At 41.5% G+C, this 26,381-nt stretch overlaps 1 long non-coding RNA gene across 1 annotated transcript; it reads right to left on the bottom strand.

The window, feature by feature from the left end:
* Positions 1-1,142: 1,142 nt before the first annotated feature.
* LOC139077944 (uncharacterized) lies at positions 1,143-22,316 on the bottom strand. The gene is made up of 3 exons (XR_011530619.1): positions 22,150-22,316; positions 2,737-2,895; positions 1,143-1,499 (listed from the first exon to the last, which is right to left on the bottom strand). It is a non-coding gene; the product is annotated as an uncharacterized lncRNA (long non-coding RNA).
* Positions 22,317-26,381: the final 4,065 nt, after the last annotated feature.

The raw sequence follows: 26,381 nt of genomic DNA, 5'->3' as shown, positions 1-26,381 counted from the left end.
TTGGACTAAGACTTGCCTCCTTTCCAATCTGCCACCTGGTATTGACCTTCGAGAGAAAGGGCCTATAATTCTGTGTCCGGAAGGATGGGTTAGTAGGTCCTAGATTTTCCAGCTTTAGCAAGCATCGGTGTCACCCAGAGAGCTGGTTAAAACACAGCTGGCTGGGCCCCAACCCCTGAGTTTCTGAGTCAGTAGGTCTTGGGTAGAGTTGAGAATTTGCATGACTCACAAGGTCCCAGCTAATGAGGCTGCAGCTGGCTGGGGACTACCTTTGAGATCCACTGGGCTGGTTTTGCTGTGGCTTAAAATAACAGAGGTTTATTTCTTGCTCACACTACATGCCTGCCGTGGGCCAGTCGGAGGCTCTGCTCTGCAGCACTGCTGATCTCACTTTGCTAGCCCGGCTGATGGAGCATTACTGCTTGTGGTGTATATGTGAAAGAGGCCTGGCAGGCATCACGCTGGCCATTAAAAGACTCCTCACAACTCATTGGCTAGGGCTGGTCACATGACTTATCTCACCACATGAATGCCAGGAAGCACAATTCTACCTTGTGTCCCAGAGGAGGGTATCTGAATGTTTGTGAAATAGCCCTAATGATTACCACAAGTACTACCCAAATTTAACTGAAAGAACTTGGTGACAGCTGAGCTGTCAAACTGGTTTAAGTTAGTTCCCAATACTTGGGCATGATATAGCTGATGCCATCATGGCCCCGTTGACCTTGGTTATTGTTTAATCTTTTCAAGTAGGACTGGAAATTATACTACCTCATTGGTGTCATTCTTACAGAGCATCTCTAACTCGGATCCGTCTTAGGTACATGTTAATCCATCTTTTCCCCCCTACCCCCTTTTTTAATTCTTAGATTCTACTGCAGACATAATCTTTTCTGACTTTCTCTTTAAATTTCAGAAACAGACTTGGCTTCAGAGGCCTGCTGCCCTGATGTGCTGACTACAACATGTGAGAACAAAGCCTGAGAATTCGGGTCATCAGCAATCCCTACTTCGTGGCCCTCCGTCCCTTCCCCCCCTTTCCTCTCTCTCTTCCTTCCTCATGCAGTTTGCCATGAATTTGTAACCGAAAGTTCGGTCTCTGAACCCGATGCCAATCCAAATAACGAGAACAGAGTCTTGAGTGGAAGAGGAAAGGTTTTTACTATGCCAGGCACAGGGAGCAAAGCAAGGGCTCATGCCTCAAAAATTCCTAGCTCCCCATGAGGAATGGGTAGGGATTTTTATTTGGGGTTTTGGGTTGGGGAGGGAGGAACATGTAGCTTGTGCAGCTCGGTGCTTTCCCACCAGCCTGCGTTTGGCCTTGAGAGGCTGCTTGCAGCAAGGCAGGGGGAGGGTGAGACAGGAGGATGGCAGGTGGGCGTCCTTGCCGTTGTCTCATCTTCTTGTTTGAGGCAGGCTCGAGCGCTGGGAGTCGAGGAGTTGAGGTCTGGGAAGCCTCCGCTCCTTGATACTCTTGAGACAGGGGCTTTCCTGGCAAACTCAAAGACACATGATTAGCTAAACTTTAGTGTGCCTTCAACTCCAGGCCACCTGGGCTTTTAACAATTTGTAACTCCCATTTAGTTGTAAAGCTCAAAGAGTCCAAGTTTAGAGAAACAGGTATTTACAATATGAGTGGAGCTAGAGAAGCAGGAAAGGGGGTGGTGGGTTTTAGTTTTAACCCCATATACGCTGGGTTCAATGTGGGGGAACTGATATCAGGGCTGATGTTAAGAGCCTGTAACAAGTTTAACCATCTATGAAACTGCCACAACATAACGCACAATTTAAGTATCAACTTCAGTTTTGGCTTTGAAATTATTTCTCAAGACTCCTCTCTAAGAAGTCACTTCAACAAATATTTCTGTTAGACACTGCCCTCTTACAGGTTCTTAAGTTCTTTCTAGCCAGCCAGAGAGAGTAGTTACATCTTCACCAAAGGACAAACTGTGAGGGAAAATGACAGAGCAGGGACTGCTCGTTTTGCATTCTTCGGTTCAATCACTTCAGTTCGTTAGGGAAATAAAACTGTCAGCACAATATCTCTGGGTAGGAGGACATGGGTAGGGTATCTGACTCAAAGGCTTGCCCAAGGCTAAAGCCACCATGTAAGCTTTAATTAACTGGGAGAGTCAGGGGCAGGTGCTGTATCAAGGAACACTATTCATATTGTTAATTTTTTATGTGAATATAGGGAAACTCCTGGATGCATTGTTTCATAATTAATTTTCTTATAAGTTATGAATGTCCTAGATATCCCCTAAAGGAGGGCTGGAGAGATCAATTCATTTAATGCCTTTTAGTTTTATAGGTTCTTCTTGTAGCCATCTGTTGATGGCTGCAATTGAGTTTCACTTTCTTCTGTGGCTTTATGGAGCCTAGAATCGCTCTCCTTTTAAGATAGAAATGGTTAATGATCACTACCATGGCTTTGAGAATAGTTTAATTTCCTTTGATGCATGTTAGGCAGTAGGCTGATGGAAAATGAACAAAACTTGTGATTGCTTTGGGGTTTCTGATATTTAAATCAATTATTGCAGGAAATGTACAAGTATTTGCCAATCAAATAAACGTTTGCCTTTTTTTTTAAGTGAGGTTATCTTGGCAATTGGTTTTAACAAGTCAAAGTGTTTTGATTTATGCAAAATGTTCTACATATTCCAATATTTTGTTCTCTTAAAAGTTGAATTCGTTTGCCCACCTATTGCCAACATTGATATTTTTATTATCCCTTACCACAAATCTTCAAATGGGAACAGGTAGGACCAAGCTATTTGTGTTTGCCCCACGGCTCAGAAATAAGGCTGATAAGACCATTTGCTGTTGAACCAGATTTTCAGGCAGGACAGAATTTCCGGAATTCATCAGAAGCCCTGGGCGATGCTGAACTCAACCCTGGGGGTGAGAGGGATGGGGAGAGCTCAGTGGTGCAGAGAAGCAAGTTTCCCTTAGAGACAACTTTTGTAAAATGAGGTTAAGAAGAGAACCTACCTCATAGGATATGAGAAGATTAAATGATACAATATGCAAATAACATGAAGAGTAGTACCTGGCAGAGAGTAAACACTTAGTAAACAAATAGTCAAGCAGCAAGAGTACATTGTTGTCCTCCCAGTTGTAAGATACTGTTGGGCTCTCAAAGAAGCGCAAGACGAAGTCTTCTCTAAAAGGATTCAAAACAATTGGCAAGATGAATTGTAAGTGAGTGATGACTTGAAAAATATATGAGAGAAAGAAATCTTATCAGTTCCCAAATAAGTATTGCAGAGCATGCGCATCAGTGGAATTCAGGAGAGGGAGAAGTGCTCTGGAGTGAATGGTCTGGAAGGCTTCATGCAGAGCAATCATTTGGATGGGGACACAAGGAGTTGGTGGAGGTGAAGGTGGGGAGGAGGTGGAGAAGGGAGCATGAGTATTAGTAGAGGGATCAATAAGACTAAAGCATAGAGTCAAGAAAGTGCAAGATGTGTTTGAGGAATGCTAAGTAACTTAGTTTCTTGGCAGGAAAGTACTTTACTGGTGAATATTTAGTAAGAAAAAATGTGTCAGAGTCATTTTTGGGAGAAAACGTTGGCATATGTACATTTTTGCTGGAACCATCTTGTAAGTGAGGTTTGAAGAAATATGTCCTAACATTTTAGTTAGGAGTACATATTTGATTCTTCACAATGGTCATAATATGATCTACTTATAAATATAAAGCCATGGGCATATGTCAAACTCCCCACAGAGAACCCCTTCACACCTTCTCTCCCCGTTGTTTAAATGACATTCGAAGCTAATCAGATATCATACAGTATTTATCTGTTTTGATAGATTGCTTATTCTTGGCACTGTCCATTTTAGGCCCATGGGATGTACTTATTGACCTGGCGATAGAACATATTCAGTCTTGGATCAATAGATAAGTGCTTATATCATATTAAGTTTAGTTATCTGTTAAAATATATCTGCTGTTGTCACAGCTTATCATTTTTTGGGAGTGCTAATGCTAAAATAGATTGGACAACTCAAATAATTTGCATAATCTTGACTTTGTCACATCTTTCACTGAGCCCCTCAAAATAACTAAAATAACTTTTTACCTTTAGTGTGGAATTATTTTATGTAGTCTGACTGTTATAATAAAGTAGCTCAAGGAGCATATATTACCCAAGTATCAAAGTTGATGCTTTGCAAGATTAGAATATTTCCTTAATAAAACATCCAACTAAACTCAGCTCTGAGAGACATGTTTTTGATGACAAATGCTGCATCTTTTGAGATTTTTTCTTAGTGACCTTGATCAAGAGTAAGAAGGGTAAAGGAAAGGATGAAAGAAGGACAGGAAGGAGGAATGCAATCCAGTGAGACTAAATTTGGGTTGATAAAATCTTCTAGATGTGTAGGAATTTTTTTTCATTTTTTCAACACTTTATTATGGAAAAATTTAAACCTACAGTAAGTTTGAAAGCATTTTAAGGAAACATTCTTATACCCACCACCTAGATTGTACCATTAACGTTTTACTATGCTTGCCTTATCTCATATATATCCATCCCTCTAGCCTAGATGTGTACAGAATTTAATTCTAACTGTGTAAGAAACAACTAAATCAACTTTAGACAGCCAGAGTTCCAGTTGGTTAGGTCTATGCTACCTGTGTTCCTGTTTGTGTAGCGTCTGCCATCACTTTCAAGTACAATCAATGGGACAGATTAGAAGACTCATTCAGTTTATCAAAAAATTGTTCTTGAGTATTTAATGATGTTCCCAAAATAATTCTGTGGAGCTGTGCTGGCTCGCTGCATAATAATCATCTGCGTGAGTTTGCTAACTTGATGTTCTCCTGGATTTTACTCCCCAAAATTCTTAGTCAATAAATTTGACATGGGGACTTGAAATCTGCATGTTTTTAGAAGGCTTTTTAAAAGTATCAAAGATGATTTTGATATGTGGTTGGATTTTGAAACCATTGACCTTGACACCACCAAAGAACTGTATCTTATGGTATTTGGATGAGGCAAGAAATTTTGGGGAAAAGTCAATAATACAACATATAACCAACCATACAGTTCTGTGGTTTACATTCTAAGTGCTAGAGACTTTCAGAGAATGGAAAGACTAGTGTAGAGTAGAAAACTGGTTGAAGTTTCAAGGAGGACAAGTGGCTTCAACTGAGTCTAAGACAGTCAGGAGAATCTAAAGAAGTCAAGAAAGTGGAACAGGTGATCCAAGCCTGGAAAACACATGAGGGAGTGTCGCTATGAACTAATGGGAGTGAAACGTCTGTGCTGAGCAGATATGGGGTTGGTGGGTTTTGGAGGGTATCACATGCTAGAGAGGTAGAAAATGTAAATTCCTGAAAAAATTTCAAAAACTAGCCTTGAAGATTTCCAGCCCCTTGTCTAGCAGTAAATGACACGCTGACCATAAGTTATAACTTTATGTTGTGGTTTCTGGTGGGCACAGAGTCACACACACTCAAGACGAAGTTTAATGGAGCCCAGAGCAAACCATTCTCCTCCTAGGAGGAGGCATTTTATATTCTGATTGTTTATGCCCTCCTGGGTTTTAGCTATCTGCCAGTTTGAGCTGCTGAGCCCTTCGAGGTCTTTTTCTCACTTTGGTATTGATTTCCTGATTTCCAAAACCTCGTTTGGCTCATAGCAAACATGATATTGAGATTTCTTCCCATTTGTACCCATCTCCAAGACCTCTGGCTCCCATTAATTCCCTATTTTGTTGTTGTTTTGTGTTTTTTACTTTCTGGCCCCCAGTGTCAACCTTGACAACTGAGGCCATGACATCCTTGGATGATGCATCGCTGTCTTGGACCCCTCTGGGCCCTTGATTTATTTATGGGACCATGGAATCTGTATTAGTTATTGATTACCCCTAAACTTAGCTTTTTAAAACAAAAAAACATTTCTGATTTCACAGTTTGTGAGGGTCAGAGATCCGGGAGTGGCTTAGTTGGGGAGGTTTGGCTCAGGGTTCTCATGAGGTTGTAGCCACGGTGTTGGCCAGGGCTGCAGTCCTCTCAGGACTTGACTAGGGTCAAAGGAGCTGCATCCAACCTCACTGATGTGGCTTCAACAGTCCCTTGTTCCTCACTGGCTTTCTCTGGAGCCAGTAGTATCCCAGAATGTAGGCCTGTGAGCCAGAAAGCACTTAAGATGGAAGCTGCAATCTTTTATAATTGAATATCAGAAGTGAGAGCCCATCACTCTGCTGTATATTATTTGTCACATAGACCAACCCTGGTACAATGTAAGAGGGTACTATAAAAGATATAACTATTAGGAGGTAAGGATCATTGGGGGCCACCAAGGAGCCTGGCCACTATGGGAACTTTTGCCCAACTTGGTTGTTCAACACTCTCCCAGCCCCATGCCTATCTAAATGCTTCCTACATCTACATTGCTCCAACATGACACAGGAAAGACACTGAGCACATTTTCTGGAAAGCATCAGTATGTTGATTGAATGCCTTTTGTGTACCAAATTCCATAAGTCCGCACCATGGGGGACTCTGAAACATAGGAGGCAAGTTCTTAGCCTCAAGACCTTTATGATACAGTTGAGAAAACAGAGCATACACTTGGGTATTTAGAACCTTTCTCATGGAAAACTATAGAAACTGAACTCAACCATAGCTTAGGTAAGAAGGAGATTTCCTGAAAGACCTGTGTAGCTAAAGGAAGGGCAGGGCTGTGGACACAGCTGGATGTAAGGCACAAATCCCACCAGGCTCTTCCCTCCCGTTTCTTATTTCTGTTTCTCTGCATTGGCCTCATTCACTCAGACTGGCTTCTTTCACATGGCAACCACCAAGGTTTCTGGCAGCTCTCGGTCTCCTTCTTACAGCTGTACTAGGTAGAAATTAATGTTTGCATGTAGTTCAAAATTCTGGGAAGGGCTGTGGTTGGTTCAGCCTGATTCCTGGACCAAACGATATCCATCCATTCTTTTGTCTAACCCTCCTCAGGCATTGACACTGCGGCAGACATTGGGGTGGATGCTGGAATTGAAAAACAAAACAAAAAAACAGATTTCCTGCTAAAGATATGGCAGGGGGGCAGGAGGGTTAAGGAACGCCCTTGTGGGCCTGAAACAACCCCAATCTGAAGACGCTGCCTGCAAGCATTACCACATGATAGGGGAGGACGGTGAGAGTTGGGGTGAGCCTGTACATTGTGTGAGGCAGGCTGAGTATCATTTCTATTCTGTTTCAAAATTCTGTTCTTTTCCTCTATCCTTTTATTTAGTTGGGTCTACCAGCTTCTGTCTTGGCTGCTTCTTTCAGACGCCAGTTCCATGCCTACGAAGCTCTTCCTCAGCTGTGTTCTGAGTAGCACCTAGCTTGCTGAAAAGCACTAGGTTTCTAACAAGTCATGATAGTTTCTGACAGCATCTTTCTTTTGAAGGAAAATGTGAGAAAGCAGAGGGGATAAAAATGTCTTTGTTTCCACTGAAGCACAGTCAGAATGAATAATTAAGAAATTGATACTGAATTCAGCAGCATTATCTGAGCCGTTAGTCAAAAGAAGGTGGGTGATGTTGTGGGTGTGTTTGTATTTCCAGAAGACAGGTGGAAGTTCTTGAATCTCTGTTTCTGTTAATGGCTTCATCCCCCTGGATGATGAGGGCAAAATTCTCATCTGGATGAGTAGAACCGTTTTTCCAAAATGACACACTTAGAGCAAATACATGGCTGCTCAAATGGTGTGATTTCAGGAAAGAGATAGGGTTCTAACTCCAGAATAACATCCTCAACTCCATGTTCAATATCAAAATGCCTTGTCAGAGAGAGAAAATATTTTATTCTATAGTTAGAGAAAGAGTTAGACATAAATATTTCTGGAAGAGTTAGGACACACATAAATTCACATTAAAATCATAATAAATCATATCAAATGCTTTTCTGGTTTATTATTTTTTTATTGGATGAGACATATGCATGTGTGTGTGTGTGAATTAGGTTAGGGACACGGACCTCAAACTCTGCCTAATACACAGTTTTTCCTAGAGCGAATTATGATATTAAATTCTCATTCTACTTCACACCACATACAATTTATGTTTTTGAATAGGAATTCTGTCTGCAAAATAATAACATAGAGTCAGACATTGGACTCTCTCGGAATATTTATGTCTTCGACTATTTATTTTACAATTTGTCTGGATATTAGCATTCTATGAGTCTAGTTCTCTCAAAATTCTTTTCAACAGGCACATATGAGTTAACTTTTTTTCTCTTAAATATCTTGCTGAGGAGCAAAGTTCAACATTCCTTTCCCAATGTGATATCTTTCACTAGAGCGTTATCCCCTCCAAATGACAACATTTGGATAGAGTTCAAATCAGATAGGCCTGTTATTTATTTAAGGCCCTTTAAGAACACAGCCAATTAGAGACTGTTGAATAATACTCGCATCACTGAGGTTTCCTAGAAAGGGCTCAGTAATGGAGTTTTAGAGCTCCTGTTACAAAGCATGGCGGGTTGCCTATTTTTCAAGGGATGTTTATTTTTGGAAATCTGTGATTCTCTTGTTAGCCTCACACTCCTTTGACTGTAGGTGTTTTAAAGAAATCTGAGCCCTTGTCAGGCTATTTCTATAAAACCACCTACTTTGTTCTCTCATAGGTTGCTTTTGAGAAGGAATTCAGTAAAAATAGGCTTCATAAAACTGTACTGTGCTTGATTCGACTGACTTCATGTAGAGAGTTCATCAAATTTCTGTTAATAAATGACTTAATTCACTTATTCAGCAAATATTTATTGAGGGTTTACGATTAGTCAAGTGTCACAGTCAATGTTCTAGATAGTTCTCTACTCTTATTTGACTATACTCAAATAGACGATGAACATACATATGAATAAGAACATACAAGCTCCAGTGAACATCAGACAACAGGCAAGTGCCAGGCTCAGAACGCCCCCCAGGTGATTGGCTAGGCACTCACAGGGTCAGCACCTTAGTTGAGGGGGCTAGAGATAGTCCCTTTTAGGAGGGGTCATTTAGGCAAGGTCTGTGTGACCAGAAGGAGTTAGGCTTGTGAAGACCTAAGGAAGAACATTCAGGGCAGAGAAAAGAGTTGCTCTAAAGGCCCCAAAGTGGGAACAGGCTTGGCATGTTGGAGGGTTAGAAAGAAGGTGTGTGTCACAAAGCTCACGCAGGGAGGTTCAGAGAAGAGGGCGGGGTCTGGATCAGGGACAACTGTGTAGTCAGGGGAAGGCATTTAGATTTCATTTTAAGTGCACTGGAAAGCCATTGGAGAGTTGTAAGCAGAGGGATGACATGATATAATTTAATTTTTTTTATGGAAAATGGATTATTGGAAACAAGAGTGGAAGTAGGGAGATCAATTAGAAGGGAATTATAGTAGGCTAGGCCAGCGGCTCCAACGCAAAGTACACATAGCACAGAGAGTGTGTGGGATAATCTCTTAGGGTTGGAGAAAGAAAATATACATTTATATATTTTTATATATATACATACACATATATGTGCATATACATATGTGTATATATTTAAATTTTTTCTTTAAATCTTTCTGTTTCTATATTATAATATGCATAACATATGGAAACCATAGTACATATATTATTCATAAATAAATCAACATACATAACTGGGGTGTGTGTGTTCAAAAATATTTTACTGATGAGTAATTCAAAAGTTTTGGAAGTCTCCGGTTTAGGTGTCAGAGGATGGTGACTTGGATTTGGCAGTAATAGTGAGGATGGAGAGAAGCAGATGCACTTGGGACAAGATTTGAAGGTCAAAAGAACAAGACTTATTGATGAGTTGGGTTGTGCTAGACACAGTGTGGGGCTATGAGAACACATACAGTTGGAGACCAACCCAGTCCTCAGGGAGCCTTGCAGCCCTGTAGCATTTTCTTGACTGAGGACTGAGGATGCAACAATTTTTAAGTTTTTGTTCATTTTCCACTTTCATACACTTTATGACTCACGGTTCTTCAGGAGAAAATAAATTTCGCTTCACTTCAGGGCGAAACAATCATATTGTTACTACAATGAAATAAATTCCAAATGGCTGACTAATAATTGAACTTTTGGAATATAATCTGTATTTACTTTGGAGACCATCTTTTAGTATATAAATGCACGAATGTGTCCTTCAGTTAGCTGCTGAAAGCATAGTGTACTCCATATATCCTCGGGGGAAGAACACAAAAGTTTTTCTAAGAAACAGGAGAATTTAAGCAGTTAAGCAAGTAGTTAAAGCAGGTTTTGTTGTTATTATTATTCCAGTAAGGAGACTCACATTATAGTAGATTAAAGCCAGTTTTACTAAAGACGTAAAGTCATTATTTTCTAATAAAAAGCACAAGACAAACTACTCTGCCATTTTGTTGCTGTTGTTGTTGGGAGGAAACTAAAATGTGCTTCTGTGTTTTGGTCCTCAACGTTTGGAAAGCCGCAGACACAAGACTCATGCATTCTAACAACTGAAAATCAACCTAGGGAAATTGACACATAGCAGCAATAGGACTTAAGACTCAGTGAATTGATGGTTAGAAGCCAAGAGGAGGTGTCTTCATTTCACCTGACAAATGCTGTTTGTCTGTAGCCTGATTCTAAGAACCACAGCAGAATGTTAGTATTGCAGTTTGGGTAAAAAGATGAAAGGATAGGTTGAAATGTAAAATCTTCAGCTGTTGGGCAGTGGTCACGGTTTCTGACTGTCTCACGCGTTGTAAACACTCTTATGTCTGGAGAATTCCCCACCTGTCAACTTTTTATTGCTGCTATAAAAAAATTATCACAAACTTAGTGGCTTGAAAAACACAAATGTATTGTCTTATAGTTCTGGAGATCAGAAGTCCAAGATCAGTCTGTCTGGTTTAAGACCAAGGTATTGGCAAGGCTGTGTTTCTTCTGGAGTCTCTAGAATCGGTTTCTTTCCTCTTTTAGCTTCTAGAGGCTGCCTATATTCCTAGCCTGTGGCCCGATCCTCCATCTTCAAAGCCAGCAGCTTGAGATCTTCAAATCTCTCTCTCTGTTCTCTGCCTCTGCCCTCACACCTCCTTCACTCTTACTCTGATTCCCTTGCCTTCTCCCATAGGACTCATGTGGTTAGATATGGCCCATCTACATAATCCAGGATAGTTTCTCCATCTCAAGATCCTTAATCACATCTGCAAAGTCCCTTTTGCCATGTAAGGTAGTGCATTCACAGGTTCTGGGGATTGGAATATGGACAGCTTGGAGGGCCGTGATCTGTGTACCACATCATCTTTCAAGCCAGAAGCTGGACTTTTATCCAGAAGCTCACTTTCCCAGCATCCTTTGTCAGGGTGGTGAGTGAGGCACTCACCTCAGAGGACAAATTTAAGATCGCAACAAAAAACTCATCAATCAAGATAAATATTTTAATGCAATATTTTAAAACATTCAAAAAATCCATGATGGACAAAATTTCCAATAAAGAAAGGACTAGTATTACAGATTTTTCCTTTGGCTCTCAAATGGCTAGGCATGTCAGTATCCATGTGACCTAGACTGTACCAATGAGGTGCACCGCGCTAGACTTGGATTTAGGGGAGCAACCAAAGGGAGCAGGGGCCTTGCGTGTAGTTTTCATGCGGGCTCGTTGGGAAGCTGGCAATGAAGAGAGCAGAAGTGGACAGCATGGCTGGCCTCAGACGCCTGGCCCTCTGTGCTGGGGCCCATGCTTCCGGACAGTGTCAGTGGCCTCTGGTCACTTATGTGTGTCACTTAGGTTTGTGGGTAATCCCATAGCCAACCCATTAACCTGTTCTCTGACTCATTTGAAGATTCTGAAAGCTACCTACTATCCTTGACGAAATCCCTTTTCTGCTTAAATAGCCAATTTGCTGTTGTTAGCAACTAACAACCCTGAATAATGTAATTTATCACAATAAGGACTGTCTAATTTGGTTGGGATAGCCAAGCCGAAGCCACAGGCATGCATCAGTGTTTAAAGAGCAGCACGGCGGTGCCCTAGTCAAGGAAATAAAGTATGCATACCTCATCTAAAAACCTGATCCTAATAGTCTCTAGAATCTAAAAATAAAATCACACTTCTCAGTTCCTCACCTGGATACTTCCTCAGTTCCAAATTAGGAGCTGATTCAGGGCTTTATTAGTAATAAGATGATATTGCCTTTTTCTTAGCTCTCTGAATAACAGGTGACTCCTGTTGGAACCATTAAGAGACGCTGGCAGGTCCTTTCTGGGGTGAGCCTTCTCTCTCTCTCTCTCCCCCGCTGCTCCCTCTCTCTCTCAGTGTTCTAATAAAGAAGTAGAATTGTTTGTGGTTCCAAATTTCCAGACCTTAACCTCTGTTCTTAACTTAGTTGGTTTTTCTTTGGAGAGTCAAAGATGGCATTATGACAGTTTACTCCAAAATTCTCAGAGGATACCCAGCTTGTACAGCTCCACTTTTTTCTTTTCAGATTCTTTTTTTTTTAAGGTATGCTTTTTGGTGAGGAAGATTGGCCCTGAGCTAACATCTGTTGCCAATCTTCCTCTCTCTCTTTTTTTTTTTCTCCCTAAAGCCCCAGTACATAGTTGTGTATCCTAGTTGTAAGTCCTTTTAGTTCTTCTATGTGGGCATGGCTTGATGAGCCTGGTGTGTAGGTCTGTGCCCAGCACCTGAACCAGCGAACCCCGGGCCACTGCAGCGGAGTGCGTGAACTTAACTGCTATGCCACTAGGCTGAGCCCCAGCTTCTTTTGTTAACAGCTTTTTTGTCTTTTTGCCCAAACCTGTTTAAGTGAATTGACTACCTATTACCATCAACTATGCACTCAGAAGATAATTCTTTTAATCATAATAAGAGACTGATTATTGGTATCACATCACAGATCTGTGTTTGGTAGAAAATAGGTAAAAAATAAGCGACTGTTGAGATGACTACTCGAGGGAGTTGAGGTGAACTAGGCTGTCGACTGCTTTTCCGGACGTTTGCACGGCGTGCCGTGACATCTTGGCAAGCTTTAGAGTGGTGAAACCTGACTAAACCAGGGGTCAGGCTCCAGTAGTTAGTAAACTCATCTTTCGTGAACTGAAAGTGTAGTTTTGATGCGCAAAACCAAGGGTCCTCCAGCAGTTCTCTGCTGCTAACTTTTTCTATTCCCTTATTTCTCCCCAAACCCTTCACCCAGCAATTACCAAAGTTTAAGGTGGTTTATGACAGGTTGACAAATAGAACAATATCATCTATGACTGGTGACCAATCATTGCCCATCCACACTGAAGGGATGTGAGAGATACCTTTTCTTTGATCTCTCTCTTTCTTTCTTTTTTTTTTTTGAGGAAGATTAGCCCTGAGTTAACTACTGCCAGTCCTCCTCTTTTTGCTGAGGAAGACTGGCCCTGAGGTAACATCCGTGCCCATCTTCCTCTACTTTCTATGTGGGATGCCTACCACAGCATGGCTTGATAAGTGGTGCCATGTCCGCACCCGGGATCCAAACCGGCAAACCCCTGGCCACAGAGAAGTGGAACATGCGAACTTAACCACTGTGCCACCGAGCCGGCCCCTCTTTGATCTCTTTCAGGTGAAACCAGTGCACGTTAACTTATTGGGTACTGACACAAGGCCCAACATTGTCATAGGTATTACCAGAGATAAAAGAAACAACTCCAAGCCTTGCCCTCTAGAAACTTAAAATCTAACTGGAGAGTGGACATTTTTATTTAAGAAAAAAGTGGAAGAAGATACAACAATGTGTGGAATCAAGTGCAAAATTGTGGGGTATAGGCCATGCCATACATAAATTAGGAGTTCAGACAACGGACAGATAAAGCTGGCCAGGGGGAGCCACTCGAGAGGGCTCTCCTGAGGGTGATTATGGTGTAGCCTTTTTCCCTACCAGATAAACTTTAGGATTTGGAATATGAATGAAAGAATATGAGAATGAATTAAATTGATATTTAATTGAGGATATGAATTAAAGAAAGCTAGAATTGATATAATAAGAAGTAGGTGGTTATCAGCTTGGGCCTGGTGGCGCAGTGGTTAAGTGCACACATTCTGCTTTGGCGGCCCAGGGTCCACCAGTTCGGATCCCAGGTGTGGACATGGTACCGCTCATCAAGCCATGCTGTGGCAGGCGTCCCACATATAAAGTAGAGGAATATGGGCATGGATGTTAGCACAGGGCCAGTCTTCCTCAGCAAAAAGAGGAGGATTGGCAGATGTTAGCTCAGGGCTAATCTTCCTCAAAAAAAAAAAAAAAGGGAAAACAAAAACCACTTAAGATAATTCCAACAGAGACGTATGTAATATGAAGGATGAGGGGCCGGTGGTGGTAGCGGTTGAGTTTGCATGCTCTGCTTTGGTGCCCTGGGGTTCCCTGGTTCAGATCCTGGGTGCAGACCTATGCACCATTTATCAAGGCATGCTGTGGCAGGTGTCCCACATATAAAATAAAGGAAGAGGGGCACAGATGTTAGCTCAGGGCCAATCTTCCTCAAAAAAGAAAAAAAAAAAGAAAGAAAGAGGGATGAGATTGTAAAATTGTTGGAGAAGTTGGAGGAGCAGAAAAGGAGGTGATGTTTTCAGAGATCAGGAACTAAAGGGAGCTGCTGCCAGCCCTGTAGCCCTGAACCCATCTGCCCCAAGCTGCCGTGCAGGAGCCTGTGGTGGTCTGTTGCTTCAGCCTGGCCCAGGTTCCTTGCTCTTCTTTTTCTCTCTAATCTTGTGTGAGAGCCCCCTGTTGACAGACGCTCCCCGGAGCCCTGCTAGCAAAGGAGTCTGTGAAATGTGGTTTCCAGGCTTCTAGCCCCTGCTAAGAACCAACAGACAATATCTGGCTCAGGAGTGAGATGATGTAAGAGCTGTTTTAGAAAGATTTCTCTGGTAGTGGCTCAAGTTCCATGTCTCTGAGAAATAGAAATGGCAAGCAATAGGACACATTGGAGTATATGAGGCAGCCATTTGGTGTAAACCTAATTGGGCCTGACTTTGTTTTTCCAAAAGGGCGTGACATGGCCGTTGAGCGTGCATTGTATATCTGCTTTAAGCATTTGCTATGTCCCAAAGACAAGAACAAATGGCCTTAAGATAAAGATGCAACTTCCCCCACATTGGCATTTCGTTAAGGACAAGCATCTCTCCCTAGGCTAGGAACTGACAGCTGCACTCACCTGTGACCACCCAGCTCGAGACAACAGACCTGCCACCCTGCTATGTCCACTGAGACAGCAGACCTACTACCTTCTGTGTCCATCAATCGTTGTGCCGACAGAGCAGTTTCTTGACTGTTGTAAAAGGGACATTTCAATCATATGTGAAACATGCTCTTGGAGGGCATATAACCACTCTGTACACCCCACTTCTCTGGTGCCCTTCCTTCCTTGGGGAGGGAAGGCCCCGGGCTATGCTAGTCCTCAGATCTGGGTCAGCATAAACTCATCCCAAATTTTCATTTATAGATTGGTTCTGGATTGTATTCATCGACATTTTCAATAATGCTTTTCTTTACCCCACACTGTATTTCATTGCAACTACCTTTAAGTTTTGTCTTGTTATTTTCTGTCATATTAGCATTATGTGCTTGTTTTCTATGTCTTAGTTTTATCTCCCTAACTGGATTTTTAAAGATTGAGAACATGACTTCTTTTATTAACAAATAAGGATTTTCTGTACAAGGAACAAAATACACTTCAAGATGCTGATGAAAGAGCGGTGAACAAGACACTCATAATCTGCTCTAAAGGAGCTCATGTTCTAGCAGGAGAATAAAGAAATAAATGCATGTTTAATAACATGTGGTGATAAGTGCCATGAAGAAAAATAAAGTAGGTTAAAGTGATGGCGAAGGACACTCAGGAGGATGGGGAGAAGCTGTTTGGGACGTGGCGGCCGGGGAAGGATTCTCTGATGAGAGGACCTGTAGGAATGAGAGAGAGGCGGCCGTGTGCATATCGAGGGAAAGAGGTTTCCAGGGGGACAAAACAGGAAAGTTGGAGTTCAGGCAGGGGCTAACGTGGCATGTTTGAGGAATGGCAAGGAGTCCCATGAAGCTGGAGAGAGCACAGGACTGTGGTATGAAATAAGATCAGAGAGTGGTGGGGAGAGCGGGAAAGATCCTATAAGACTTATCTATCTTCTGCATCCCTTACAGAGTCGGCTTTCTTCTGGGAAGAGAACGTTTAACTTCAATCTTCAAACCCAACACCCACCATCCCAAACATTATCTTTTTCCCGTTTGTATTTTATTTTTCGTTCTTCTCTCTGAGATGGGTCTGTAGCTACATTTATTTTTCCCTTTATTAAATTGCAAGGACTGCTTGCTGGAATGATATATAGATTGGTTCTTCCTGTAGGCAGGTTGCCTTAGCAACCAGGCAAATCTTACCCATTTGAGTGAAACCTTATTAATAAAGCAGTCTCATAAGAGACCAATGTTCACATCAGTAAATGTCTGCTATGCTTTTCCTTCATTCCTTAACCATGACAATTCTCGGATTGCTCATTAGGTGCGTGCTGATTGAGTGAACGGCTCCACAGGAGCGGACACTAAGAAAGCCTAATAATAGAATGAGCCTTCGCAGTCACAGCAGATAACCCAAAGTTATCATATTGTTTTGGTTTCTTAGTTCCACCACAGCAAATTCTTATCCATTCCAGGCACAGACATGCAGGTTCCATATTGCACACCTGGCATCTATTTAGGCTGGTCAGCATCCATTACCTAGAAACCTCTGGCAATAATAAAGCAGTGTCTGGAAGGAGGAAGATTGTATCCAGTCTTGCCAACTGCAGTCTATGAATGAACAGGTATGTGAGTCCCTGAAGGGGCAAAACAAAGTGAAATAAATATTTCTCAAACCTTTCAGGTTAAAACTTAAGGCACCTCATACCACTGAAATAAATTATTTAATTCATGGTAAAAACAGGTGTATTAAGATATTTTTGTTATAATGAGTTGTATTTCTTGTCTAAAATATTTATGAGAACTCTAAGGAAGAAGCTTCGTATTACTTCAGAGAAACAATGTATACACACAAATATAGATATATGTGCACATGTATATATAGATGTACACATATATGTATATTTATCTATCTAGCATCTATTTATCTATTGATTGATTGATTGGAATTGGCTTACATGATTCCGGGGGCTGATAAGTCCAAAATTGATAGGGTAGACCAGTAGGCTGGAAATTCTCCTAAGAGTTGATGTTGCAGTCTTGAGTCTGAATTTCGCAGGGCAGCAAGCCAGAAGCAGGCAGGAGCTTTTCTTTTTCCTTCTTCTCCCCCAAACCACCTAGTATGTAGTTGTATATTCTAGTTGTAGGTCCTTCTAGTTGTACTATGTGGGACGCTGCCTCAGCATGGCCTGATGAGTGGTGCTAGGTCCACACCCAGGATCTGAACGGGTGAAACCCTGGGCTGCTGAAGTGGAGTGCACGAACTTAATGCCTCGGCCACAGGGCAGGCCCCACAGTCAGGATTTTTATGTTACAGTCTTGAGGAGACTGACTGGGTGTGGCCCATCACATTATGGAGAGTAATCTACTTTGCTCAAAGTCTACTGATTTAAATGTTAATCGCATCCACAAATACCTTCACAGTGACATCTAGACTGGAGTTTGAGCAAACAACTTGGCACTGGCACCATAGCCTAGCCAAGTGGACACATTAGATTAACCATTACAAACCTCAAAACAAGAGGTTTGATTTTGATAGTTCTGGTTTTCTAAGGGTATTTTTTTTTTTTAAAGATTTTATTTTCTTCCTTTTTCTCCCCAAAGCCCCCCAGTACACAGTTGTATATTCTTCGTTGTGGGTCCTTCTAGTTGTGGCATGTTGGACGCTGCCTCAGCGTGGTGTGATGAGCAGTGCCATGTCCGCGCCCAGGATTCGAACCAACGAAACACTGGGCTGCCTGCAGCGGAGCGTGCGAACTTAACCACTCGGCCATGGGGCCAGCCCCCGGGTATTTTTTTTTTAAAATGTAAGGAATAAAAAAGAAGTGAAACTAGGATGTAAAAGAAATATGTCAGCTAGAATAAAAGTGATTCTAATCATTCTAGCAACTTCCTTATCCTTCATTTTGTTTTTCATTTCCTTAATTATAGAGCTTTTATATGGTAAAACCATTAGGGAAACATATTCTGTAAGCTGATGAATCAGAATTTACTTCATAATTATTTTAGATACTAACATCACTTTAAAAAAATAATCTTATAATTTGACAACAGAAATCCTGGATAAAATTAAAATCTGGATAATTTGAGAATTTTTCACTTGAGATTATTATGACTTTCATTAATGTGATATGATTTGCTTAAAACAAATGATGATTGGTTCTGACAATGAAAGTGTATCAAGGACTAAATGCAGTGAATTAACTGGTCCTGGGATTTGGCCCCACAGGATGTTTCTTTACGGTTTGTGTGATTATAGTTTATGTGTCTTTGCACAATTTTTTGTGATTGTCAGTTTCCGTCATTAGATGATCGTCTCTTGCAAAGAAGGAGTCATGCTTACCATGTCTTGGTAACATTCTCCCCCATGGGATATAGTCTTTGCTGGTACTGGAACCATAATGATATTGTGGATGTATAAGTCTTGCCACACTGTGATGGTTAGTTTCATGTGTCAACTTGCCTAGGCTACAGTACCTGGTTATTTAATTGAACGTTGACCAAGTGGTTGATGTGAAAGTATTCTGTAGATGTAGTTAATATCTACAATCAATTGACTTTAAGAAAAAGAGATTATCCTTGATAATATGGATGAGCCTCAACCAATCAGTTGAAGGGCTTAAGGGCAAACACTGAGGTTTCTTGGATGAATAAGTTATACCTCAAGACTGCAAGACAGAAATCCTGCCTGAGTTTCCAGCCTGCCACCTGCCCTATGGATTTCAGACTTACCAGCCTCCGAAATCATGTAAACCAGTTCCTTGAAATAAATCTCTGAAAAAAAATGCATATATATATATATACACAAACATATTCATACATATATATATGTCCTACTAGTTCTGTTTCTCTGGAGAATCCTGAATGATACACACAATAATATTGCTTTGTTTGACTCATCCATTTGCATTATTGAACTTGAAATATATCTGTTAAAAATCAGTGTCTATACGACATTTCTTAGTCTAATGAACATAGAAGTCATTTAGGCCATGATGCTGTGGACCTGTTTGTGTAGACTAAACAGTTATTTTACTGGGAATGACTAATGAGCTGGAAAACCTTTTGCAAGTTGGATTAAATGTAGGGTTTATTAAACTAGACAGTATCATCTTATAAAATCATCTTATAACAATCTTACAGTTGTGGGATTCAACCTTGGAAGTATTAATTGGCAAATACTCCTTAGAGTTGAGCATCTATTAAAAAATAGACTAATATAATGTGAATGCCTAAAATCATGAACAACTGCAATCATATGGATCTCTCTGCAAATGGAAGGACACACGAACTGGGGAGAGGGGTGTTGAGAACATTTGTCATGTCAGATGGGAGAAGTCCAAAGCATGTGGTAAGGATCCCTGTACAAAATTTCGGTACCTTAAAAAAAGGATACCAGGTCCTGAGCTTGATTTAAAAGCAAATATCAGGGAAGGGATGGGGCTTAGTTTTCTGATAAAGGATACTAAGATAGAGAACAGCATGGGTGCTCAGGGTACAGACTAATTAAGGAACCTTCTCAAAATTGTCCTCAATAGATCTGTTTGAGAAGGTGCTGGTTGTAGAGTTCATTCCTGGTACTATTTCAGAAATGCAGACACAAACGTGCAGTTTTAGGAAACTCAGCAAGGAGCCACTTTGTGACAGAAAGCAGAAAACTGGCAACGTGTTTTTTGAAAGTGAATTTTCAGTGAGTGTGTTAAAATATGTGATTTTACAAATTATCACGAGTGCCACAAATCCCACAGTTTGACTACTCAAAGTGTTCTTCTGCTTTCTGGAGTTAACCAATAAAATCTGGGGAGTCTGACGCATGGTTATTTATAAGAAGTCAGGTGAGCTGGGTCAAGACAGTACAGGCTTAGAGGGGATGATTTTTGGGTGATTTGAGTCAGGCAGATCATATCGACCCTTTTCTGCTGACGCTCCTCTTTTGAAGGTCACCGTCTCTCTCACTGTCGCGTCCGGTGACTTCATCTGCCATTATTGTCCAGGGCTTTTGCTGCAGTTACCCTTCCAACATCTTACTACATTTCCCTGACCAGTTTTTCTTCCTGTACTCTCCTGATTTCTCTCTTTCACTCTAACTTGCTCAAGTGCGTTCTTCTTTACACAATAAAGTTTTAGAGGCCTGCAAGAAAGGCCTTAGCACCAAAATAAAGTCATTTTTAGGGGATAACTTTTTTCATTGCTCGAAAAACAAATTTCCCAGTCCCAACTTTTTGTACTCTGTCTCTCTTCCTCACCTTTTGTGAGGAAGAAGCTATTTTTAAATCACAATAAAGCATGGAATTATGCTGAGAATCCTTCAAAATTAGCCAGAGAAACGTTTTTGCTTGGTTGTAGCTGCCTCACACTGAAGAGTCTGGAAGACTTCTGTTTACTCCCGTGAGAGACAGAGGGGATCCCCAACTCAGAGGAGCTGACCCCCAGGATGGAGTTAGCGACATGGGTTCCAGAGGCCCAGCCTGGAGCAAGTGTCAAGACACACCGGCTGTCTTGAGTAGATCAGAAGGCTGGAAGCAGTGGGAGTGAGACAGACTCTGGGAATACTTCCCGATGCCCACGTGAGCCCCACTGTGTAGAGACTAAAGGTGTCTTTGGAAAAAGATTGAAATGCATTCACACATCCTTCACGCTTTGCATGTTTGTAAATGGCCGGTTTTTCTCCTGGGAGAAGATTGTGCCTACCTGCTCTTCCCACTATCTCGAGGCCAGTAGAGATCTCTCTGTGACCATGTAGCACTGTGTTTTGCTTGTGGAATGCCCTTGAGATGTGGCGGTTGTTACAATCTCTATTCATCTGCAATTTCACCAAAGCATCACCCCTATATTTCTAACTGCCTTCTGTAGGTATAACTTAGATATCCTCATGTTTAAAGAAACCCAAACTGCCCCAAACTGTACGTGTCCTTCCCCCTGTCCCTATTGTGTCTCATGTCTCTGGTTCTCAAAGGCATCTCTTAGTGGAATTCTCTTTGACTCTTCTTTATGTCTGATAACTCATATTTGGTCTGCTTCAAGTTCTGTAGCTTGCTTGTATTTTGTATCTATACTTCCTTTTCCATGAACTTTGCCAATGTCCTTATCCAAGGCTTATCTACCTTGCACAACAAGCTTCTAATTGGCTTCTTCCTCTTTCCTCCCTATTCCAAGCTGAATATTTTAGCTAGACTTACTTTCTTAAAAAAATTCCTCTCGACTTGCCATTGCTATTCAAACACTCTTAGTTTATATCCATCTGTCTTGTTTGCAGAGCCCTTAGGTCTAGCTTCATTCTCCAAGCTTTCTTATTTGTCCAAAACAACCTCGTCACTGGCATTAGAATGGCCTATGGCCACAGGGACAGACCCTGCTTATTCATCCCTGACTGTCTTTCTCTTTCATCTTCATCCACACCTATTATCAAGGGTGATCTTAAATTCTTGCAGTCTTCCCTCACTGCTTTGAAACCCAGCAAGCATGTCTTCCTCTGCATTCTCATCGCTAGCACCATTTATCACATGCTTAGCTCATCTTTACATGTTTCCTCTCTAGTACTCATTTATTTTCTATGTAAGCTGAGTATCATGTTAGGCACTGAACATATAGTGGTAGAAGACATAGTCTACCTCCCCACGAAAGCAAGCATTCAAAAGGCAATCTCTCATAACTACTCCAACCTGGAAATAGGGCAGCATATTTCCTTACAGCCACCAAAGAAAGCACGTCACAAAGCATTAGTGAGTAATGTAGATCTTACCAAAGATGTCCAGGGAGATAGAAGGAGAGGGCAGCAATTACACAGCCAGTAACGGCATTGCATTCCTATAAGAACCGAAACAATATCCCTCCCTGTCTCTGTGCTAAACAACACGGGGACCAAACACATTTTCCTGTCCCTGTGTTACCGGGGGTCAGGTACACTTTCCTGCCTGTATGTGAAATAATGCTGAGAACAGGCTGGCAAAACGAAACAAACAAAACAAAACAAAACAAAACACAATAACAGAAATCTTAGCTACTTGCCCCAGAAAACACTTGCTCTTGGACGTCAAGACCGTGAACCACTAAGTAGCTTGCTCTCCAGGGCTCTCTCCAAAATCCTCACATCACTGTTCCTGTTAATTCATAGCTGTTAACATGATAAATTCTGGCCAATCCTGACCAGTTCCTCACTTTGCAAGACCTGTCTTGAAGTCACTCAGACCTCAAAACTCCATACATATGTCTCCCCAATTTCCCCATTTTGAGACACTGCTAAACTCCGTCAAGCATTGTTCTCCTTTATTACAGGAAGTCTAGTAAATTTAGCTTTGCTTGAGCAACAGATTTTTCTGGTGGCTTTTTGGGAGACGGATGAGGTACCTTTGTTCTCTCTCACATTCCTTTATCTTCCAGGCTTCTCCTAATCCTTCATCCATGTGGCTTCTAAGTGACATCCTACCCCACTTCCCCTTTCATAGGTAGAGCAATTTAGACCATCCCAGACTGACGAAGACATAGGCTCTGGAGGGCCAGCCACCAAGTAGACTTATCTAAGCATTTACCCAACCAGGTGGGTCTCTATTGAGAGAAATTAACATGATTGTCTCCATAAAAATCTTAAATAGTGTCACTCTACCTAGAGTCAGGATGGTGTGGAAGTCTCTGCAGAGTTTTTATTCTTTTTCATTTCTTTCCTCTCTACCTATCTCAGGAGGCTGAAACAGCTGCCTAGCAGCTGCTTAAGAAATAGTTTGAAAGTGTAGAATCAGCAGATGGCAGGAAGAAACGTTCAAAACTCTGACTCTGCCATACTTCCTCTCTTGCAAAGACAGGAGAGTTTGTTTTTTGTGTGGATATAGATTTACATGAGAATTACAGTCCTCCGCAACCAACTTCTCCTGTTTTAACACCATGGCATGTCAACATCTCTGATTTCAAAAAAGGAAAAAAAAAAAAAAGAAAGTATATGAGAAAATTAAGAAATTCTTTGGGATTAACCAATGTTTCTGTGAACCTTTTGGAAGCATGGTGGAATTCTTTAAAGCACAAGTGTGCTTTTAAAATTTCCCTATAAATATAATTTTTAACAACTATGTAACATTCCATCACAGGCACATTTGATTTTTTTTTTTTTTTTTTTGCTGTGTCCCTATTGATGGACATTTAGATCATTTATAATGTTTTAGGATTTGGACGTTCCTGAGAATAAATTCTTGTCTGCATTCCTTATTGTTTCCTTTCAGGATGAATTTCTGGTTGTAGAGTTATTGGATAAAAAGCTATTGTTGTTTAAAGGGCTTTCACTAGACATTATACGTGGGTTTCCCTTTGGAAATTTGAGATGTCTCTTGTGAGATGGATTAATTTATGGCAGAGAAAAAATATGCAGAGTTAATCATTGGCATTAGCTGCTGGCCGCATTTTTATGGAAACCAAGCTTTTGAATATCAGTATGTACCAAGTTGTCTATTTGCTTTTGAACAGCAAGCAGACCCAGCGGATGGCAGTCAGGGTCTGTGTGTTTAGGAAGAAGCCTTTTGCATTTCAAATGCCAGATTCACCAAATGCCATAATTCTCCATCTCTGAGTAGTGCTCTGGGCTTCCTGGAGAATGGAAGTTGTAGGGCCAAGGCCCCTTCCTGGTCTCAGATCGTTCATTTCCACTTAGAAGCATTCTCCTATCTTGGAATAATTTTCTGTGTTTTCTTTTTGTCAGAACACATTGTACTTTTGAAAAGCCAGACCCCCTCTCTCCCCTTCCCTTACGCCATGTTGAGAGTTGTGCATTTTCCTAAATTGCCTAACCAAGCAGAGCAATTAGTGCCCAAGGAGACAGGAGGCTGATGGCCTTGCAGCATGAATGGTTTTCATGGGAACAGTGGAGAATGCACTGCACTGAGCAAGGAAACTTGCCAGCGACCTTGTTTGGTGCTGGCCCTCCTCTTTGGTTTCATAGAAGTTGTTTATGTTTGCTGATGCTCTAATAAACAGTCCTTTTCCTGGGACAAATCCTTGAAATAGTTTCATTCCCAACATGAGTCCCTATCGCCAGTGAGACACTATAGCACAGAATTAGCTGAGAGTAATCATGGTCTCTGCTGGTCTCTGGTAAATTAACTCGGCCATCGGGAAGGCCCTGGTATACCACCTCCTGTGAGAAGGTTTTCTTCAACTGCTCAGTCTTCAAATATTCATCAATTGATCAAGTGGGTCAGATCCTGTTTGGAAGCTGGGGAGCGAGTGATAGATGAGACAGACAAGGTCCCATTTCTCATGGAGCTAACAATGTAGTGGGTGTAGTCAGACAATAAACAGATAAATAAACACAAAATGTGTCAGATGCTGATAAGGAGTGCAGAGACTCAGAATAGCCTGCTGTGATGGTGACTCTCCACCTCTGGGTCATCCAGGAAGGCATCTCTGAGCTGAATTCTGAATAATAGCTCAGGATGGCCTGTTTGGAAGAGGGTTGAACATGTCAGGCCAAGGGAGGATAAGTATCAAAGCTCCAAGGCAAGGAAAAGATTGGGAGGTTAGATAAACAGAAAGTTAGAAAGAAGGCCACTTGGGAAGGACTCAGTGAGTAAGGGTGAGGTACATGGTAAGGTTCCATAGTTGGCAGACCACAGAGGGCCTTGAAAACCAGAGTAAGGTGACTGTATTTTATTCTAAGTGTGATAGGGAGCCAATGGAGGATTTTAAGCAAGGAGTGACATACTGTGATTTATGTTTTTAAAAGCCCACTCTGCTGGTTGAGTATTAAGGAGCCTATTACGCAGGAAAATCCAGGAGAGAGGTGAAGATGGATTGGACTGGAATGGCAGTGGTGGAGATGGAGAGTTCTACTGGAATTGGGATATGTATTTGTGCAGTTTTTTTCTAGCAACAGCCAATTCCCCAATACCAGCTGGGTGTCCAACCATTCAATTTAATTCTGACACTAACTATCCAGAATTAGCACAGACCCTACAGGTTAAGGACTCAGTTCCACAAGACTGCCCCCAGTTCAGACACCAGCTGCACATGACATCTCTAGGCTACCCACACTTCTGCCTGGCTGACTACAAATTTTGGGGTTCCCTTGATGCCCCCTCAGCTTCAATAATTTGCTAGAATGACTCACAGAACTCAGAAAGTGCTATACTTGCTATCATAGTTATTATAAAGGACACAGCCGACAGCTAGATGAGCAGTACCGAGGGTGAAGTCTGGAAGGGTCTCAAGGGCATGAGCCCCTGTCCCTGTGGAGGCAGGATACACCGTCCTCCTGGTACATGGATGCCTTCACCGACCCAGAAGCTTCCTTAGCCTCGTTGTGTCAGAGTTTTTTATCCAAGTTTCATTGCACAGGCGTGATGATTAAATCACTAGCTGTTGGTGATTGAACTCCACCGCCAGCCTCCCTCCAGGTGGTGAAAGTTCACAGCCTCTCATCACAGGCTTGGTTCCTCTGGTGACCAGCCCTCATCCTGAAGCTGGCTAGGGTTCCTGCCAAGAGTCGTCTCATCAGCGCAAACTCAGGTATGGTTGACAGGAGCTTGTTATGAATAACAAAGCACTCCTATCACTCAGGAAATTCCAAGGGGTTTAGGAACTCTGTGCTAGGAATGGGAACAAAGATCAGATATGTATTTTTTATTCTACCATAGTACTGGAGGTAGAATGCATAGGCTTGGATGTGGGGAATGTGGAAAAAGAAAGTATGGGTGTATTAGCTGGGGTTCCCCAAAGAAATAGAACCAGTAGTATATATATAATATATAGATATAGGGATAGAGATTGCTATATAGCATATACACTATATCTATACACTATACCTATATCTATACTGTATATCTATATACTATATACTATATTTATATACTATATCTATATATACTGTATGTACTATATCTATGTCGCTATCTCTATTTCTATCAAGAGATTTATTATAAGGAATTGGCTCATGCAATTATGGAGGTTGGGAAATCCAAAATCTACAGTGTGGCCTGGAAGGCTCAAGACCCAAGAGATCTGATGGGGCAGTGCCAGTCCAAAGGCATTCTGTGGCAGAATTTTCTCTTGCTTGGGAAGGCCACTCTTTTTCCATTGGGGCCTTCAAGTGATTGGATGAGGCCCACCCATCCTATGGAGAGCAATCTGCTTTACCTAAAGTTCATCAATTTAAATGTTAATCGTCCAAAAACATCTTCCAAATTAACATATAAAATTATCCATCACAACAGGTAACTCCTAGCTTTCTTGCGTATGTGTCACCAAATTGTACTTGTGTC

The sequence above is a fragment of the Equus przewalskii genome, chromosome 20, assembly GCF_037783145.1.
Source record: "Equus przewalskii isolate Varuska chromosome 20, EquPr2, whole genome shotgun sequence".
NCBI classification, from domain to species: domain Eukaryota; kingdom Metazoa; phylum Chordata; class Mammalia; order Perissodactyla; family Equidae; genus Equus; species Equus przewalskii.
Note: the sequence above shows the minus strand (reverse complement) of the source record. Positions and strands in the feature narration are given on the sequence as shown.